This window comes from Carlito syrichta, unplaced genomic scaffold, assembly GCF_000164805.1.
Source record: "Carlito syrichta isolate Samal-C Ts95f unplaced genomic scaffold, Tarsius_syrichta-2.0.1 Scaffold296798, whole genome shotgun sequence".
Lineage (NCBI taxonomy): Eukaryota > Metazoa > Chordata > Mammalia > Primates > Tarsiidae > Carlito > Carlito syrichta.
Genome location: NW_007240894.1, coordinates 355,758 through 361,757, shown reverse-complemented (window position 1 = coordinate 361,757; position 6,000 = coordinate 355,758).

Genomic DNA, 6,000 nt, shown 5'->3' with positions numbered 1-6,000 from the left:
TTGGAGGAACTGTGTTGGTGTTGATGTTTATTTTTATTCCACTGTGGTCCAAGAAGGTGCTTGGCAAAATTTCGATCCTTTGAAATTTGTTTATGCTTGATTTATGGCCAAGTATGTGGTTGATCTTAGAGTAGGTTCTATGCAGTGATGAATAGAATGTATATTCTGTGGTCATTGAGTGGAGTGTTCCGTAGGTGTCAATTAAGTCCATTTGGTCAAGAGTCACATTGAGTTTCCAAATCTCATTGCTAATTTTTGTCCTAATGATCTGTCTAGTGTTGTGAGTGGGGTATTAAAGTCCCCAGCTATGATAGTGTTAGAGTCAATAACTATTTTGTGTTTACCTAGAAGCTGCTTTATTATTAGCATTCCAATGTTGGGTGCATATAAGTTTAGGATAGATATTTCTTGTTGATGGATCAAACCTTTTATCATTATGTAGTGGCCTTCTCTATCTTTTTAAATTTTTGATAGCTTCAAGGGTATTTTGTCTGAGATTAAGATCATGACTCCTCCTTTCTTTTGTGTTCTGTTTGCCTGAAAATTTGTTTCTCATCCTCTTTCTTTCTTTGAGTCTGTGAGTGTCCGTTCTAGTGAGATGAGTCTCTTGAAGGTAATATATTGTTGCCTGGTGATATTTTATCCATTTTGCCATTCTATGTCTTTTCAGTGGTGCATTTACTCCATTCACATTCAGTCTAATTATTGAAATGTGAGAGTTGATCCCTATTATAAGATTCTTATAGAGTTGTTGTTGTTGTTCCTGTTTGTTTATTGTCTTTCTTTTGGTTTTGGGGTTGGTTCATGTGTGTTTTTAATGTTTTTCCTGTACTCTTGTGAACAGTGTTTTTTGTTTTTCTTTCCCTTTTCTTCTGTCCTTAATACTTTCTTTAGTGCTTCTTTTAGAGGTGGTCTGGTGGCAATGTAACTTTTTAGAAATTGGATATCTGGGAAAGATTTTAATTCTCCCTCACTGATGAAGCTTAGATTGGCTGCATAGGTTATTCTTGGTTAAAGTTGTTTATCTTTTAGAACTTTGAAGATAGGGCTCCAAGCTCTCCTAGCCTGCAGGGTTATTGTAGATAAATCTGCTATTATAATTGGTCTTCCATGGTAGGTAGTCTGACCTTTTTCTCTTGCTGCCTTTAGGATTTTTTTTACATCTGCTTTGTTTAGGTGAATTATGTGTCTGGTAGTTGGTCTTCTCAGTTGTTGCCTTGCATGGGTTCTCTGAATCTCTTGTGTTTGAATTTTCACATCACTGATGAGATGAAGTAAGTTTTCTTGAATAATCTCATGGAATGTTTTTTCCAGTGTGGTCTCTGTCTCTCTTTCTGCCTCAGGAAGTTCAATTACTCTTAGGTTCAGTCTCTTGAAGTAATCGCTCATCTCTTGAAGGTTTTATTCTGTCTTTTTAAGCTTCTTTTCTATGTTTTTGACAGTTTGGGTTAGCTCTATGTTTTGGTCCTCAAGCTCTGAGATTCTTTCCTCTCCTTGGCTAATTCTGCTTTTCATGCTTATCAGTTTGTTATTTATTTCATTCACAGTATTCTTTGCTAATGTTATCTCAGTTATCAACTCCTTCCTGGTTTCCTCTTGTCTCTCCTCAATTCTTTTTAATCTCTCCATTAATGTTTTGATATCTGGGTTTGTAGTTTGAGACCAGTCATTCTGGGGGCTCTTCATTGTTTGCATTTCGAAGTCAGTTTTCTCAGTGTCTGACCTCCCAGGGGTCTATGAGATATCCATATTCTTCTTTTGGTTTTTCTTCATTTGTGCAGATTTTTCCCTCCCCCTTTCCCTCCCTTTCTTTAATTCTGTTTTTCAGGGAATGTGGGGTTGTTTTTACTTCTTTTTTTCAATCTCCTGTTCTTCTTTATGAAGGTCCCCTGACTTTGTTAACTTTTGAGGCTAGACTGGGGTTGGGGTTGTACTTTTTCAGTTTTGAGATTTAATTGAGGGGGAAGCTGTGATTCAGAATCTATCTGCAGATCCCAGTATCCACCAACAGGTGTATGGTCACAATGGAACCCACTTTCCACTGCCTTGCAATCTTTCCATGCAGTGGGGTTTAGGTTTGCTCCCTGGAACAAAAGGAGGTAAGAAGGAGGAAAATAATGGAAGAAGGTGGGGTCAAGAGGAAGTTGGAGAGAGAGAAGAGTAAGAGGGAAAACAGACATACATACCAACTAATGAATGAAAAAAGACACAAGGCCAGAAAATAGCAAAAAACAAACAGACAAAATTCCCTAAAGCATACTGGTAATCACACAAAAATAGTCCAGTAAAATCATGCCTTTTGATGTGCTTTTTCCCAACACAAACAAGTGGTCTAACTCAAAAAGAAAACAAAAGTGAACAAAGCAAACAGTCAAAACAATAAAATCAAAAATCAAAACAAGACACCAGACTAGCTCTGTAGTCTTTCCTGAGTGTCTAAAGTCTCTTCAGTTCTGATCTCTAGCCTCTCCCCTTTGTTCTCTTTGCCGACAGATAGATTTACTCATAGCTTGGACTGGTTCCCTTGGCTTGCTGCATTAGAGGTCTGCCACAGGACTAAATTGTCTGCGTCTGATTAAGCATAGGGGAGGGCCTTCTATCTTCTGTTTGGTGAGGTTACCTTAGAAACCAAGGTGGAGGGTGTTTGTAGATGGGAAGGGCAATGTGAATCTCTGGCTGGAAAATGGCTGTGTTGGCCAGCTCCTCTTTTGCCAGTCCTTTCTCTCCACCTGTCCTTTCCCTTCACTCATCCAGGTCCATGGATGATCCACTATGATGGACTGTGGTGGTATGTGTCTGGCATCAGGCACTGGGAATCAGCAATATGGCTGGGCGCTGCATTTGGTGCACCACCAGTGGCTTGGGGTGGAGGAGGGAGCCAGGAATTCCCCCAGCCAGAGCCAAGATCCGAGGGTGGCTGTTCAGCAGCTCCTTAAGATGTATTGTTCCCTTACACAACCATGGGATCTAAGCTCCCAAGTTGGAGCTTTGGCAGAGCTGGGGTTGTGAGTCACTGCAGGTCTCTGTCTGGTCACAGGTCTCCAGCTGTTCTCTGGTCCCGCTGTAGTCAGGGGCGAGTTGGTGGAAGTGGAGTGCCAGACTACTGGGCGCCTCTGCCAGAGTGAGGACTGGAGATCCAAAGGGCTGGTGGCAGGTGGTTGCAGTAGTTTTGGGCCTCACGCAGGGCACTTCAGCCAGAAATGGAGCTGGTATCTCTGAGGGATGGGTGCCTAGAGCCTCCCTGGGTGATGGTGGCTTGAGATGGGATTGGGTGGGGACCCAGAGCCCAGGGCAGGGACCCAGAACGCTGAGGGGTGAGCACTGGCTGTGGTTTTGGCTGCTTGCTTCAGCCCAAGCAGCAGCACAGAGCTCCGTGTCACTGGCACTGGGGGCCTGCGTGGGCAGTGGCGGCCTTGGGCCTGGTGGGGTGCCTCAGGAGGGAATGGAGCCTGTAGTTCTGAGGAGTAGGAGTGGAGGTCCTCCATGGGCTGCCACAGCCCAAGACTGGGCTGGGTGCCCAGCCAGGGAGGGAGGTGGCAGCAGCTGAGTGCTGGACAGATCAGTGTAGCCAGCAAGGGAACCCAGATCTCCACAAGGCAGTATCTGAGGGCCTCCACAGGCAGTGGTGGGTGGCTGGGGGCCAGGTGAGATGGTGTAGCCAGGGAGGGAGCCAGAGCTCCACTTGGTTGGGGCCCGGGGCTGCCTGGGGTGGAACCTCAGCTGCAGAGGGGCTGTGGTAGCCAGCCGTGGGGGGGACCAAGGGTCTCCAAGCATTGGACTGGTGCAGCTGGTGGTGAGTGGGGGGGTAAGGGAAGGAAAGTAAGAGTCTTTAAGGGAACTCACTTTCGGAGAATCTCACAATCCCACCTGTGCCGTCGCCATCTTACCAGAACTCCCTAGTTTCCCTTTAATTAACATTTAATTAGCATTCCTCTGTAATCTTTCAGAAACCTTGTTTTATTTCCTATTTACAGGTGAGGACACTGAAGTTTAGAAACTTACTTGTCCAAGGTCACACAGCTTATATGCTGGCAAGTACCAGATCTAGGATACCAATCAAGAATCTAAAGCCACTCTACTTCTGTGCCATGCCTTTACTCACTAGAGAATTACAATATGATGTGAGGTGTTTAGTATCACATTTTGGAATTCATTCTGAATTAAGCCTTTACTTGTTGTGTGCCCTTGGGCAAGTCAGTGAACTCCTCTGATCCAGAGTTTTCTGCTGTATAAAATAAATAAAATAATATCTACTTCAAAAATTTGTTCTATAGAATAAATGTGTTCATGTGTATAAAGTGATGTGAGGCCCTAGCCTCACCAAAAGTTCATGCAGTAAAACAAGGGAGACTATCCAGTGACACTCTCTGAAAAGGAGGGGTTAGAAAAATTGAAGGAAACCAAGAGACAGAGGTATTTTTTTCCCCAATACAAGAAAGAGCATTTCAAAAAAAAAAAAGAGAGTCATTAACACTGGAAAAAACTGCATATAAATCAAGTAAGAAAATGAGTGAGAATATTTCTTCAAATTTGGCAGTAGAAAGGTCCTCTGTGGCTTCAGGGAGAACACATGGGGGTATAAGCCAGATTAAAATAGGCTGGGGAGCAAATGAAAAGTGTAGACATGGAAACAGTGAGTGGAGAGGACATTCACTAGAAATTTGACTAAGAAATCTTGGAAGAAATTTGAAGCTGTGACTTGAGGAAAAGTCAGTGTAGAGAAAAATTTGATTTTATTTTGCAGTGAAAGGGATTCAAATATGTTGTGGGGAAAGAAGGTGGGCACCAGAAGGAAGCTAAGTAATAATGAAACCTGAGGGAGTGGGGATAATTGATAGATAACAGGTATATAGAGGACAAGGGAGGAGAATAAGGTCATTTTCTTCTCTTTCAAGAAGAAAAGTCAGCATGGGTGAAGAGAGAGAGAGGGAGAGAGAACTTTATAGGTATATGCAGAAGAGATGGAGGAACTAAGTGCTTAATACCATCTGTTTTCTTGATGAGAAGACAGGGGTTTGTTTTCTTTTGACTAAAAAGTAGGTGCCAAGGTAGAGACTTTAGGGAAAAGGTAGATTTAGAATAACTCTTCAGAGAGAATGAGAAGATCCTCAATTTGGAAGCAAAGGGGATTGTACTCTTGAGTATGACAGCAAATAATTTAGGTAACAGCTATTCTTGAGAGGCCTGGATCAATTGCCATTTATTGGTTTGATAAGTTACCTATTATTTCTGATCCTCCATTTTCTCATCTATAAAATAGTGGTGATATCATAGTATTCACCTCATATGATTATTGTGACAATTAAATGAGATGTTGCATGTAAAACATTTACAGAGACTGGCATAGAGTTGATTAAGCACTGATCAATTGTTGACTATTATTCTTATTTTGGGTGTGGTCTGGTGGTTCACCTGAGGTTTGAGAGCTTATTACAGAAAGATAAATTTAAATGTTAACATTGTTCTTCTTGGGTGCACCCATTCAGTCATTTGTTGATTCATTTATTCAATATATATATATTAGTATATAAAATACCTAAAAAATATTGAGCATTCTATACATTCTAGGTACTATTTTGCATTTGGGAATTAATCAGTGAAATAACATGCAAGATTCCTGCCACATAGGTTCACACTTGAATGAGAGCAATTAGAATCAGTCAAGAGGGCCAGTGGGGATAGAGAGGGACACTGGAACACATTTACACTTGAGGGGCAAGTAAAGAAAAAGAATCCAGAAAGTGCTAGAGAGAAAGGAGTAAAATCAGAAGACATATGTGCCATGTACACCAAGGGAAGAGAGTCAGGAAGAAAAGAAGCCAAACAATTTTGGATGTTTTAGATAATTCAAATAAGAAGACAGGAAAATCCATGAGTTTGATGGCAAGGAATTAATTGGAGACATTGAGAAGAGCAGAATATAGTGAGTTTAGAAATAAAGAGGTAGTGGTAAGGATATGAAAGCAGTGAATTTTAGCTCAGAATGAAAAGACAGCATTT